This window comes from Candoia aspera, chromosome 5, assembly GCF_035149785.1.
Source record: "Candoia aspera isolate rCanAsp1 chromosome 5, rCanAsp1.hap2, whole genome shotgun sequence".
Lineage (NCBI taxonomy): Eukaryota > Metazoa > Chordata > Lepidosauria > Squamata > Boidae > Candoia > Candoia aspera.
This window is the reverse complement of record NC_086157.1, coordinates 100,953,060-100,968,866: the sequence shown is the minus strand read 5'-3', so window position 1 is coordinate 100,968,866 and position 15,807 is coordinate 100,953,060.

The following is a 15,807-nucleotide window of genomic DNA, read 5'->3' as shown; positions in this document are numbered from 1 at the left end:
TCAAGACAGGGCGTCTGCCAAGCAGTTTTGCGACCCGGGCACACAAGAAATAACAAAATTGAAACGGGAGAAAAACTGGCTCCATCTGATTTGGCGTGGGGTGAGGGATCTGGTGTTTTGTAGAAGCTGTAAATTTTTGTGATCAGTACAAACTTTCACAGGAAAGGTCGCCCCTTCGAGCCAGTGCCTCCACTCTTGGAATGCTGCTTTAATTGCCAGCAACTCCTTGTTGAAAACATCATAGTTTCTCTCTGCTGGTGAGAGTAGGCATGAAAAAAAGGCACAAGGAAGCAATGTACTCTCGGTTTTGTTTGTATATTGCAATAACACTGCCCCAATGGCAATATCTGAAGCATCTGAATGCATTATGAATTGCTTCGTGGGATCAGGGTGCCTTAAGAGCGGCTGGGATGCAAAGAGCTGCTTAAATTCCTGGAAGGCTGCTTGCTGTCTCTCCCCCCAAATGAATTTTGAGCCTTTCTTCAAAAGCTGTGTGAAGGGTCTAGTACAGTCACTGTAATTTTTTATAAAATGGTGATAAAAATTACAGAATCCTAACTACCTTTGTACCTCTTTAACATTTCGGGGAGGTGCCTGGACCTTAGCAGGATCCATGGATATGCCTTCTGTTGATACTTTATAGCCCAGGAAATGTACTTCAGTTAAATCAAAGGCACACTTCTCTAGCTTGGCGAACAACCTGTTCTCTCTCAGTCTTTGCAAAACATTACGTACATGGGTTACGTGAGTTGTGGCATCCTCAGAGAAAATTAATATGTCATCTAGATAAACGACCAGATACTTATCTAATAAATCAGCAAAAACGTGATTCATAAATCTGGAAAATATGGCTCCTGCATTAGACAAGCCAAAGGGCACAACAAGGTACTCAAATTTGCCAAACCTGGTGTCGAAGGCAGTCAGGTATTTGTGGCCCTCTTTCACCCAGATGAGATTGTACGCACTCCTGAGATCCAACTTGGTAAAAATGCGTGCCCTCTGTAAGCGATCTAGCAGATCCAAGATTAATGGCAGAGGATAGGATTCTCTTTTTATTACCTTATTGAGGGGACTGAAATCGTGTACTACTCTCATGGGTGTCTCCTGGGGTGCAGGTGCCAACAGGTCAGGCTTCTTTGGTACGAAGAAGGTTGGAGCAGACGCTGGGGACGTAGATGGTCGGATGAACCCCTTTTGGAGATTAGAGTCTAAGTAATCCTTTAAGGTGGCGAGTTCCCTGGGAGACATGGAATATTGTTTCTTTGCTGGAACTTTGGCTCCTGGTAGTAACTCAATGGTACAGTCACAGTCCCTATGGGGGGGGTAGTGCTGTGGCCTCCTGTTCGCTGAAAACGTCTGCAAAATCCACATACTTGGCTGGCAACTGGGCCCCCCCTGCTTCCGTGACTGTGTTGGTTGCTGGAGAGCATGGGACAGCTTGAATCTTGTGGTGCTGGCATTCCTCAGCTGGGAAGGAGATTGCTCCTGTAGTCCAGTTCAGCAAGGGGTTGTGGATCCTCAGCCAAGGCGTGCCTAGGATTACCGGCACATTAAGCGATGCAGTAACATAAAGCTGGATCCACTCAGAGTGGTCTCCCGTTGTCAGTTGCACCGGTTCTGTGAGCCTTCTAATCGGCCCTGCCTTGAGGGGCTGGCTGTCAATGGTCTCCACTTCTATGGGGCATGGTAATTCTCTGGTCGGGATGTTGCAGTCTTGTACGGTCTGCGCATCAATAAAATTAGTTGAAGCTCCAGAATCCACGAGGGCCTCTAGCTTGACCTGGTGCTCTGGGTTGACATGGATTATTACTGGTAAGTAGTAAAAGGCTTGTCTGGAATCCTCGGAATGAGCCCTCCTTAATTGATTGATGGTCTCCCTGCTGAGCTCTGTGGAGGGAGACCGACGGAGTTTCCCCGATTGGAAAACAGAGGCGGGGATGGGTCTTGTTTCAGCTGCCTGCCCTGGGGGTCTTACTAAGGCTGCTTGGCCTCTCGCTGGGCAAGCTCTCACCATGTGCCCCTGGGCTCCACAGTAGAAACAAAGGGCTCTCTCTCTCCTTCTCTGCCTCTCAGCTTCGGAAATCAGTCTCCTGCTTGCCCCAACCTGCATTGGCTCCTCTTGTGTTGAGTGAGCAGCTGCTACGGGGAGAGTTGGAAATCCTGAAAATGCTCTGAGGGTTCTGTTTCTCCCCGGTTGCATCTGCCTAAGCTCCTCTAGTCTGGCATCTATGACCACCGATAACTGATATAGGGCTTCTAGCGTAGCTGGTGTTCCCTGGCGCACTAATTCATTCTTAATCTCTTCATCCAGCCCCTGTTTGAATTGGTATTTTAATGCACTCTCATTCCAGTCCAGATCTCCTGCTAATAACTTGAAATCCGCAATGTAGAGTCCCACCCTCTTGTTACCTTGCTTGAGCCTCCGAATTTCCCGGCTGGCCGTGGCTTCTCTGATGGGGTCATCAAAGTGTGCTCGGAACCCTGCCAAAAAGTTCTGGTAGTCGTTGAGAATCGGGTCGTTGTTCTCCACCATGGGAATAGCCCATTTGGCAGCTGGTCCCTTCAGCAGGCCTAGGATGAAGGTGACTCTGGTTCTGTCTGTGGGAAACTCTGCGGGTCTGCTGTCGAAGAACATAGTACACTGTGTGAGAAAGATTCTCAGCTGTCCTGCTTCTCCTCCAAATTTCTCTGGTAGACTGCCCTGGGATCTCAACATTACTGGTGGAGCTGCTGCTGCTGCTGGTGCCGGTTGTGGGTTAATCGGAGCTGGTTGTTGTAACTGCTGTAGCATGGCAGCTTGTAATGTGTTGATCTGGAGATCTACTTGTTGCTGGTGTTGTTGTAGGGCTGCTGCTAATTGTTGGATGGCGAGCCGCATTTCTTGGTTTTCTGAAGACATTTCTAAACGTATCTCCTTAATTGCTTGTTCCTCCCTCTTTCGATGGGAGTAGGAGTTTGTTAGGATTGATGTCCTAACAACCAGGAAACACACTGAGACAATGAACTGGTCTCTAATATTTATTGCTAGTACTTAACAGGAATCCTAACAAACTGAAGAAGCGTGGGGAAAACCCAGACATATAACCCCCAAGGGTTAAGGCGGTCCCGATCTGTGTCTCTTTGAATGGCTGAACAATTCATCAGTGCTACGCATGCGCTTGACAGTCTGGATGGGAGCCCCCTGCTCGCCATCCTTACTCATGACAATCGGAGCTGGTTGTTGTAACTGCTGTAGCATGGCAGCTTGTAATGTGTTGATCTGGAGATCTACTTGTTGGTGGTGTTGTTGTAGGGCTGCTGCCAATTGCTGGATGGCGAGCCGCATTTCTTGGTTTTCTGCAGACATTTCTAAAAATCTCTCCTTAATTTCTTGTTCCTCCCTCTTTCGATGGGAGTAGGAGTTTGTTAGGATTGATGTCCTGACTCCCAGGAAACACTCTGAGACAGGGAACTGGTCTCTAATGTTTTATTGATAATACATAACAGTAATCCTAACAAACTGAACAAACGTGGGAAAACCCAGCCATATAAACCCCGCAGGTTAAGGCGGTCCCAATCTGTGCCTCTTGGAATGGCTCACCAATTCCTCAGTGCTACGCATGCGCTTAACAGTCTGGAAGGGAGCCCCCTGCTCGCCATCCTTACTCATGACAGGATTATGTTCTCTGTTCAAGGACTTTTCCCGCAGGCCATCAGAAACCGTTAGGAGCACCTGGGATTGTGAACTTGAGAAGACTCTGCAGGGGGAGGGATTTCGTTTGCATCGAGGGTTTTTAGTTTGAATTTGGTGCGCTTTCATCATTCTCAGCTTTCTCTGTGATCCTGCATACTATTCTTTAATAGATCAGATATCTTTGAATTCCTGCTCATGAGTCTGATGGTGTTTTAGAATAGGCAACCATTACATAAGCACATTTGGTTCTAAAAGACCGAGTCAACCTCTTGCCGTTATGTGAATTAACTAAGCCCTTTACATTATTACACATTCAATTCTTAAGGCTTCCCATCACATCTAGTTAAAAGAATCATTATCTAGGAACTTGGTAGTCATGGTTACACAATAGACAGTTCAGAATGCATAGGAAGTAAACACATTATACAATTAGCATCCACAATAGAAAATGCCATGCACAGAAATAGGAACTCTTGTATTTTTTCTTAGCAGTTCTTGTTCAGTATGGCAAGAGCTTTCGCTTCAGAAGTTTCTTAGGAAGAGGAGAATTTGGATAAGTCCTCATAGGTGGAGTGTGATTCTCTTACACTTATTTGATTAGAGGTTTTGAATGTGCATAATCATCTGCAGCCTCCCCTGGATTCCCACACTCCCACTAAATCCCAAGGAAAGACCTTGAGAAGACTGGAGGATTTCTCCCTCTCCCGGAGAATTTGGAAAAATCTTTAGTTTCCCCCCCCTACAAGTGTGATAGAGAATTTCATTTATGCCCAGCTTAGAGAAAACTCCCCTCAAAGCCTCAACAGGAGAAGCAAATCAGCCAAAGTTAAGGACCTCAGACTTCCACTTAGCAGCTGTAAGTTGCTTGCCTCATCTACTGAAACTAGCTTGAAATGAACTCAGTGTTAAGAAAATCCTATCTGAATTTCAGTTATTTTTCAGCTTTGGCTATAATGCTGGTAAGGTGGTTAATGTCGTAGTCTCTGTTTATTTACCCCACCCATCTTTGATGGGAAAGCAATGACCAATCACTTTCCTTTCCATGTGTAGGTCTTAGAAGATATGTGGTTTTCATTAATAGATCTTTTGTATGAGTCCTTCTTCAGTCTTCCCATCCAATGTATCCACCAGTGAATTGAGAAAAGAAAGGAAGGAGGAAACATTTATGGTTTTACCTAGTTAAAATTTACCTAGTTAAACAAAAGAAGAAATGGGCATTTCAGGAAGTGCTGGAAAATGAAAGACACTCTCTGCAAAGAGCCCAGCACTACAGTAAGGTTCAAGATTAAAAACAAAAAAAGTAGAAGAGATAATTTTTCTACCTTTCACATTTTTAAGAGGTAAATGGAAACCCAGCCCCACCACAGGTTTTGTTGTTGATCTTATTGTTCTTTTTGTCTGTCTGTCTGTTTATTTATTTATTTGTTAGCTGCCCAACTCCAATGGACTATGGTCTTGTTTTAGGGGAAGGGCAAATGCTTGCATTCATTCTACCATAGATATCTCTGTGAATAGAACCCTGAAATCCAGTCCTGGAAGATTTCATGATAGCATTCTTTTATATTATCCTTATTGTCCTGGATTTTTCTGTCAGATTTTATTCAACTGGATTAAAGAGAATTTGCTTTCAAATTTTCATTCAAAGGAGAAAAGAATTCCAATGAAATTCTAATGGATGGAGTGCATTGTTCTTGCACTTACTTATCAAGCATGAATGCCCTGTCTTTCACTGAACAATCATTTATTTATATATTTATTTATCTATCTATCAGAGTTTTTATATTAACCACTCCTCCTCTAACTTTTCAGATTGGGTGGCCATGGGAGCTTCAGTATGATGGATAAATGTGTCACAGAAAACATGTTGCAGCTTCCACTGCTTCTACTAATAAAGAAGCTTACAAATGAGAAAGGAATGTGAAATAATAAAAAAGTAGGTGGCATGCAAACCCATATTATAAATAAATTGCAGATGTTGGCATAGTGTTACTTGAAATATTATCCTGAGCTAAGAATTCTTGAGGTTGAGGTTCCAGTACACTTATAGGACACCAGGTTGGAATATTGGCAAAGATGCAGCTGAATTATACCCAATGCCTATTATATCCAATGGGGCATACTTTGCAGACAAGTCGTCATTGCACACTCGTAATTGTGTGTTTGACATATATAAAGAATTGATATCCTACAGGAATCTGGGTGTATATATTGTTGTCATGATTCATATAAGTCTCAGTGATGTATAATGCACTGGGAAAATATTTTCATTGCTCTGTAGAGCAAGAATTAGGCCTTCATGTTGAGATTTAATCCTGAAACATGAGTACATAAATCATTATGGAAAGCTCCTTGCCACAAGCAGATAGAGGTACCCAAGGGAGAGGATTTCTAAGTGAAAAGTGCAACTTCCAGGCAATCTCAAAGTCTGGAATTTCTCAAAATAAAAAATGTGTGCATCAGTTTTGTGGAAGAGGACACACTGGAGGATAAGTTATTTTGTTTATTTATTTGGGGGGGTTTACATATTTTTGCTTCCCCCTTAGCATACATACTGTCTCTCAAACCTTAAAGGCATGGATCCAGCAGAACAAAGTTTTAGAATTAGAATTGAAACAAGAGTTTGTTGCTGTGAGAAAAAACCGATAAGCCCCCCCCCAAAAAAACAGCCTCAGAAATGTGACAGATTCAGAAAACAGCCAGACACTATGTACAATAGATAGGAGATTTTATGCTATAATATATCTGATCACTAGGTTCTACCCTTATGAATGTGGCAAACTTCCTGTCAAAAACTTTTGGCAAGTCAGTAAGTGTTATATTTCTAGCCAAAAGTTCAGTACAGTCATACACACAAACAAACATGCCCATACATACCCATACACAACACAGTTATACACATATGTACACATGTAACTTCCTGTGTTCCTCTTGATCCCTATCTTCTTCACTGCCTATTCTCTACAGCAACATTAACTATACAGTGTTTCTCAAACTTGGCAGCTTGAAGATTTCTGGGAGTCGAAGTCCACACATCTTCACATTGCCAAGATTGAGAAACACTGAACTATACCAATCAGACATGGAGGAAGGCTTGACTCAAGGATAGATGCTGTGGCAGCAGGGCTCTTTTTGCATAAAATGAATACATAATACAAAATAAAATAAATTTAAAAGGAAATTCCTTACTAAAATATCTAACTCCTCTCCCTCTTTGTATTTTCCCTTTTCCCAGGATCCAGCCCTCCTCCCATCTTCTACTCCACTCCCTCCTTAGTGGGATCCAGCCCTCCTTCTACTCCACTCCCTCCCTCAGCCCCTCCTACTCCCCTTTCACTGCCTTCAGCACAGGATCCAGCCACTGGATCCTCTCAGCCTAATTTTTAAATAAACAATTAAACCCTGTCCACTTGAAAAAATACCCTCTGTTTTTGAGGATCTCATCAGTTCCACCCAACCATTGATTTTCTCGGTCTTCCCTTTCCTCTCAAACCCTTCATATATTGCAATCTTCATTAATTCATTTTGTAATGACCAGAATGCTTGGGCATTCACTCAATGACAGTCCAGAGGCCTTGGCTCATTTAATTGTTTAATGAAGCATAGCGTTTGATTAAAGAGTTGTGAATGGCATTTCCCACGCATTCTGCAGTTTAAAATCACAAAAACTTAGAATTCCACCCCCCCCTTACTACCCTCAAAGGCATGCACCTCCCCGTGCCAGCAGATGGCTTGGACGGTATGCTGGCCATTAACCTTGGAGCAGAGGCATCTAACCCAAACAAAATAATTCACACTCCAGTCAAACTCCCCCTCCCTGCTGGTGACTCACAGTCTGCTGACACGGGTTGCATGAAGAGTCGGATAAACATGTTCTGGGAACATTAGATTGGGGAGTCTGACACATTTGTATGACCACACACTTCAGCAGACTTCTTTCATCCTGGTAATTTTCTTTGCTAATCAATCCACATCTTATGGGACCTCACAGACACACCTTCTCCATAGCCACCTTTGTCCTTTGGAATAGTATTTCTTCTGAAATCAGTGCCTGTTGCCATTTAGGAAAACCTTAAATGTGTGGCTTTTTCAGCAGGCTCTGGGGCAGAATGATTTGTGACCTTACCTTGATGTTGATTATAGATATTTTAATCTATTGGTATGTATGATATTTTTCTTCCTAATGTGTTAGTTATACTTTTTTCATTATTGGTTTACTCTTTTCTTTTCATTTTTTTTCCTAATCTTTTAATGTATGTATGTCACCTAGAGCCACTTCTGTAATTGAGGCAGCTAATAAATTGATTAAATAAATAACTTAAAATATCTTTACCTGCTTAATTTGAAAACCATTATTTCTCCACTTTTACTGGCAGCATCTTTTAGTGAAAGAGAGCACCTTCATTTGGGAGTGATTTATTTCCAGCGCCTTGGTCTAGTAAACAAACACCTAGAGGGAATGAAGATGTTAATTGTTCTAACAGTTAATTCTAACTGATTTAGAATTAACAAATCAATAAATCTGTTGTGGTCACAAGAGGAAAATAGTTGCAACGATGTTCCAAATGCTAAGAAAGTGAGATTGAAAATCATAGTTTGACTATCTCCAGGCTGATTTTATAGAGAAATGTTGCATTTACTCAGGCTTCGATTCATCCTCTAATCGTTTTTGTTAGAAAGTACTAGAATTATCACTGGTTTGTATGTTTTTGTTTCAGGCACATATTAGCCGAATATTGGTTTTTTTAAACATTCATTGATTTTAGCATTAGAAATGAACTGGATTTAAATGCGCTTCCTTTGATTGAAATACATTCTCTTCTTGCCTACTGATAAACATGTTTAGAATTGATCAAGGATTTAGGTTCATTTGTTGGAGTAGACTGCTGCATTGGGTAAAGTAATATTTTCTTTTAGTAATCCTGAGAAATCAATGCATGACTCCAAGCGCTCACGCTATAAAAGGAAAAAAGTTTATCTCGTTCTGCATTTTCTATACTATATGCTTGGGTCATATCCTGAGCTGAAAACATTTAGTTTTTCATTTCTGCTTTCTTTAAAATGAAGGCCAATGCCTCAATATCCAGAGAAATATTCTTTGTTTAATAAATTAACACAAAATTGGTACTTTTCATATCATTTACAACCAATTGGCAAGAAGATTTTCTGTTTTCTCCAGAAGTTAAACATTCAAACATCATTGTGTCATTTATATATACTAGTCTGTACCCTGTGTCAATACACTGCATGTTCTTCTTAGTTGCTGGGATGCAGGCATCCCTATGAGGGCTTACAAAGCAGTTTCTAGATGTGGATTCTAGCTTGCATAAAATATCATGATCACATTTGGAATAAACAGGGCTTTAATTGGGCTTGAGACATATTGACTAAAATGCTCTAGAACTAACTGGTACCATCCTTATCAATAGCAGGGAATGTTGCAAGCGGCATGGGTTTGATTAAGGCTAGTAATCCAGTCTACTCTTTCCTTCTCTTTCTAAAAAGTTTATAAGAAAGCCCTGATCAATCAAAGGCATTATGGGTTGCAGAGGTCAGTATCAATGGAATTGTCTTATTTATTTATCTGCAATGGTTGTATGCCACTCATTCTCACAGGTTCTACATGGCTAACAATGTAAATAGATAAAATACCCTCCCAACTCCCAAGCACTATAGACATAAAAATCAAAATTAACCACAAAAGAATATAAATATCATGTGCCAGCAAACCATCTTTACATTAGCATAGTACTTCTGTGTGATGGCCCAGGCTTTTGGAACATTAATAAATGGTAGGAGCATGATTTAAGGTTTGAAAGAGAAGTAAGTATCTTGTTTGTGAAACTAAGGTAAAGGGGAAGAATGTAATAAACCTGAATGATGATAGCCTGACCTTATGGAGTGGATCTGATGAATGCATGCATGGAAGTGAAGCTGTAGGTTTAATTATGAATAAAAAAGCTAAAAGGCATTTCAGAAAGTATGAACTGATGTCATATACTGTGTTACTTATAGGTTGATATGAAAGTAGGAATTGATAAGTTGATGTTAGTTGTACATCGTGCTGCAATGAATCGTGATCATGAAAGATCCACAGATGAGTTTGGGGGCAAATTGCACCAAGTTCTAAATTAATGGGATTGGGGGGGAAAAGCTGCATGATGTCAACAGTTGGGCAGGAAGAAGAAACTAGAGGACAGAAAAGCAACTGGGCCATTTGTAGACCCACAGATGAAGGAGAATGGTGAGCGTCTGCTTAGAAAAAAGATAAACATAGATATATGGTTTAAGCCTAAGTCTATCCATGCATATCTATCGCAGAGAAATGACTATAAATATAAAAGCATTTGATCTGAAAGCTTATGATGAAAAAAAATGAAAGAATAAGTAAAAAATACAGTGGTGATGAGAGATAGTGCCAAGAATTAATCTTGAGAAAAAACAGACATGAAACAAAAGTGACACAAATCTGAGAGCAGAATAGAATGACTGCAGGCAAATGAGATATATTGAAAAGTATTAGAAGATAGATTAATTTCCCTGAAGAATTAACGCCAAGTGGATATAAGGAAAGAGAACGTAGAATTTGCTTGGAACAGAGTGAAAGAATTATTAAGTTATAAAATGCTGCAAGAGTGCATGGAGCTATGCTAATGTGAAGATGAAAAATGGCGTTTGGTGGAATGATGGCTGAATGAAATTGTGGATGAGAAAAACTATAGAAGACAATTACTGCTGCAAGTATGATGCTTATCAAGAGAATAATATATCATGTCTAATGTCTATCAAGGGAAAAAGAGAACTGCAAAAGATTATAGCCAAAGACACTTTGGAGCTAGGACCCCAAACTTCATTACCGGTGACTCCAACAGGTACTCTCCCTCCCCTATGGCTTACCAAACTAAACCTGAAGTACCAAAACTCAGAAAGGCCTTTAATCTGGCACCATGTCATGCCTTCCCCTCAGCTGTCTTTGAAGGCTGATACAGGAAGATTCCTTACCGCCATGACTCTGGACACACAGAAACAACAGATCATGTGCTACTCCAGTGCCTGTACTACAGAGACATTCGTACCAGCCTCATCTCAACATTACTGCATAAAATACCCAGGGCACACAGGACAATTCTACACCTCTCTGTTGTTTTCAGATACCAACCCTGCTACAATATACAGCAGCCTTTCTCAACCTTTTGACCCTGGAGGAACCCTTGAAATATTTTTCAGGCCTTGGAGAACCCCTACATATTCAGGCTCAAATATAGGCCACAAGTTACAAAATTATTAGATTTGTTTTATGTGTAGGCCTCTATATATGCATTAACAGTGTTCTTAAACTAAAAATAAAGAATGAAATTTACAGCAGCACTCAAAATTCATCAGATGATGACCTATTCTATAAACTAGATTTAAAGAGCACCTAATTCACTATATTAAAGTGCTTTGTAACTTGAGAGATATAGTCTTTCACATACTAACCTTTTATGCTCCCCTCTACCCATTTAATGCTCCTACCCCTTCTTTTAGATTCTCACTTTTTATATCTACTTTTAGTTTTTCATACATATATCTTCTAGCTTTTCATAATCCTTTTTTAGATTTAGGTATTTATTTTTACTATTGATGTATCTTTTATGCTTTTTTAATGACTCTACCCCACCTTCCATGTGCTGGCTTATGACCATAATAAAGATTTGATTTCAGGAACACTTAAGAGGAAAAGACACAGAAAAAAAATGCAAAAAAATTTGAAGCAAATGAACAATTGTTTGGGGAGGAGGTGAAAAGGCTAAACAAGAAACTTCCAATAGAGTGAACATAATTATGAATACAAGTAATGAAATTATTCGGAGTAAAACTGAAGTAAGGGCATGCTATAAGGACTACTTCAGATTTATATGGGAGCAATTATGATATGTCAGAGAGGAAGTGAATCAAATGCTAAAAATTTAATATTCGGGGGTGGGGAACCTAATGAAATAAATTTGAAAAATTGTGCTGATGAACATGAAGAAATGTTATAATATACTTTAAATGTGGTTTGTTCAAACTCATAACTCAGTCAAATCTCCTTAAAATTGAATCAACTATTCCAAACGTTGTAAAACTTTCATATCTACCAGTAAATGTATCTACAAAACCACATAATAGATACCTAGATGTAAACATACTTATATACAAAGAGCTAAATGCTTCTCATATAATTACGAGAAGGGACATCATTCATCTCAGTACTGTGCTTTCTGTCTACTATATATGGAAAACATGTCCTCATATCACCTAGTGTTCACACACATTATCAACAGACCTTGAGAGAAAGAGGAAATTGTGGTCTACAGAATATTTCACTCAGAAATGTATACTGAGATGATTTCAGACTTAATGTTTGATGGCAAAACTGTTTCCTCAAAGTCACAGGAACCAATCGTGTAATGTCATTTTCTTTGCCTCTGTCCTGTAGGGACATGAGAGAAATAGGAAGTTTGTAATAGCAGAAGAGTTTGCCAGACACTTCGTTTTCAGGAAAAGATTTTGAAGGGACTTAATAACCTTCCTCCATAATATCAGAAGGTGGTTGCCTCATATTGTCAACGAGTGCAATCTTTACTGGCCTTAGTTATTATAGCAATGTCACTGAGCACGCTTCTGAGTTTTGTGGGAAGTCTAAGGCCATAGTTGTGAACGTTTTGTGAACATTTGGCAGAATAATATGTCCTCAGTGATTTTCAGTGTCATGTTTTTTTCCTTTTTCGTAGATGAACTATTGACTTTGTAAGTCTAATTTATTGGTGGTTTCTCATATTTATGGATGTAAAACTATCCAAATTAGTTAACTCTGATTTCACTTGACATTCATTGCGCTATAATCTTTGGCGTTTATAGGAACAGCATATAATGATTTACCATCATGGGAAAATGTGCCTAAGATAGGTGGGAGGAGAGCAGAACTGTGATTGTACAGAAAGCTGGTTAAGTTCTGAACACAGAGGATGCCATGATGGAAAGAGGAAGGAATATACACAGTACGGATAGCCCAGAACTCTATATCTGCATCAGGAAAGGGAGAGCTTGGAATGAGCTGAGATTGGTGAAACATGCTAACAACGCAAATGGCCTTTTAGATACCTTCAAAAATAGGAAAAGAAATGGATGAATATGCCAACTGGTCAAGGAAGACAGCAAAATGCTGACAAAGAAAGGGCAGAGATGTGGAAATCCTAGCTTGGTTCAATTTTCTCTAACAAGAGGATATGGCAATTGTGCAAAGAAAGCTAAAGGAGCAGGATTGAAATTTAGGATTGATAGAAACATGATCAGCTATTTAGTTTAAAGGGCCAGGGCCAGGTGGTTACATCCTAAAGTAACAAAGGAAATTGCTGAATTGTTACATAATATCTTTGAGAACCTCTGGAGAATAGGTGACATGACAGGTGACAGGATGACAGGAGAAGAACAAATGCTATCTTCAGCTTCAGAAGGAGAAGCATAGGCCAGTGAGTCTGACATCAATATCTGGGAAGACTCTAGAGCAAATTCTAAGGAAGTTGATTGCAAAAGAACCTTGAAAAGGATGAGGTCATCACCAGAAGTCAGCATGCCAGACTGGCCTTCCTTCATTTTTCAGATAAATTTATTTTAGATTATGTAATCTTGTAATCTTGCAAGATAGAATTCGAGCATGTGCAACTACCTCATTAAAAACAATTTAAGAAATAGAAGCCGTGGGAGATTCAAGCTAAGTTAGGAGTTAGGCCTTCTTTGTGATGATTACTGCAACACGCTGTACATGGGGCTGCCTTTGAAGGCCATCCAAAGATACGACTGGTTCAGAATGTGGTGGCACACACAATTTTGGGTGCCTCATGCTTCACTCATGTTACACCACTACTGTGGGTGTTGCACTGGCTTTCAGTTTCTTTCCATGTGCGATTCAAAGTGCTGCTTATTGTCTTTAAAGCCCTGAAAAGCACAGGCCAAGTTATTCACAGAACCGCCTTACCATGAAGGTATCTGCCAGTTCCACTAGGTCTGATAGGGTGGTGTAATGGGAAGAATGAATAACCTTGAGGAGCAGGAGAAAGAGCCACAACCAAGACAACAATCAGATAAAAGAAATCTGAGTCCGTGCCAAAGCTGTAACTGTAACCTGGGAAAGCATCTTAGGCAAGACCCTCCCTAGTTCTCATTAAGATAAAGGGAAGGAGGGGGAAAGTGCATTCAAAGTCAGAAGATTCTATTACTATAACCTTATAATAAAAATAGTATTGGCATGCATGACTTTGGTTTCCTAGTCTGGTCTACCTTGAAGGGCTCACAGGTGGGCACACTTCTTCCCTTATATGTTGCTATCTAGTGGGACCTAGGTAGCATACCTTCTTGGTATCAGCCCCTGCCTTTTGGGGCACCCTTTCCCCTCAGATCTGGTAGGGCCCTATCCTTGTGGCCTTCCAAAAAGCCTTAGGTTTTCCCACAAGCATTAAGGTAGTGTGAGGCTGAAGCCCAGTAAAATTCTTTGTGGAGTGTGGGGATGTGTTGTTGGTGGGGGGCACCAGGAGTTCCAGTGTTGGTTTTGTTTTTTACTGTTTTTATTTTTTTCTACCCTCATTTGTGAGCAACTTAGGGTTATGCTGCATAAGATGGGTGGCTAGATAAATCTTTTGAATAAATAAATCTAGGACTCATTTCTGAACATGAGGAAGAGGGTGAAGAAGGATTTCACCTTGTGAAACTGTTCCTATGCTTGAAACCAAATAAAAGATCCTCAACACTTGAAAGGAATTTGAGTCATCTTTTTCTCACCACATAATCCATACGGTACAGGCTCAGTGGGACTTTCCAGCATTCACAATCAAGAGTGAGTGAAAGAAATGCATTCACAACTAATAGCAGTATTACTAGCTATTGCTGTAATAACTTAGAGTTGAAGGAGCCAGCTAAGATTGCAGAGGCAGTTCAATCCAAGCTCAGCTGTGTCCTGTGCATTCCCTAAATACATGAATAAAGACAAGCACGTTATATATTTTTAAATTTATTTATTTTTCATTAAAATTGTTAAACCACCCAATAACCAAAGCTCTCTGGGCAGCTTACAGTAAAACACACTAAAAGATAAAATTTGAATAAAAACATATACAATAAAAACCTTTAAACAGAATTCCATAAATGGGTTGCCTCCACAGGAAGAGGTCTCTCCCTTGCAGAAAGTCATTTTATGACCTTTGGTGGGAGGGCCTGGGAGAGGACCTCATTGTGCCATTATAAACTGGTACTGGGTATATACTGAGATTTTGTCCAAAATCGTGGAGAAAGTAGATCTTTGGTCACAGGTAGCACTGCTAGCATAGACCATCTTAGCTTAGGACAGTGGGGTTGGGGGGTCAGGGCAAATTCTGCAAGGAGGTTATTAGATGTTGGCTACACAGTTCAGATAAAACTTACAAACATCACATGATAAAGAGATGCACATGAAATCTATAAGAACTCCCTAGAAGAGTGTATAGAGTGCCAGTTTGGTCTAGAGGTTAAGGCAATGGGTTAGAATCCAGGAGACTGAGAGTTCTAGTTCCGCCTTAGGCATGAAAGCCGGCTGGGTGACCTTGGGCCAGTCGCTCCCTCTCAGCCCTAGGAAGGAGGCAAGGGCAAACCACTTCTGAAAATCTTACCAAGAAAACTGCAGGGCCTAGTCCAAGCAGTTGCCAGGAGTTAAGACTCACTTGAAGGCATATACACACAGAAGAGTATATAACTGCTGGAGCTGTTTTTGAAACATTGGATATTGTTCTGGTATATAACATGAGGATGCTTTCTTGATTTCAGCAAAACATTTAACAGAGCAATCCATGACATCCTGATAAGCCAACTACTGTAGTTAAGTGTGAGACAACTGGTATGACAATTCAGGGGCTCAAAGAATTAGAGTTAATGGGTTTGAACCCCCTAAAATAACATCTGGCTACCTACTCTGATGATTTGCCACAAGGATGAAATCAGTCACATAGTGCTTGCCTCCTGGTGTTCTATGTATCAGGGAAATTAAGATTTAAAACTATGTAATTTAGAAAAAATTGCTTACAAGCTCTCTATGTTAGTTAGAGCTTTGAACATAAAGGGGTTTCTCAGTGGCCTCATTTAAACTG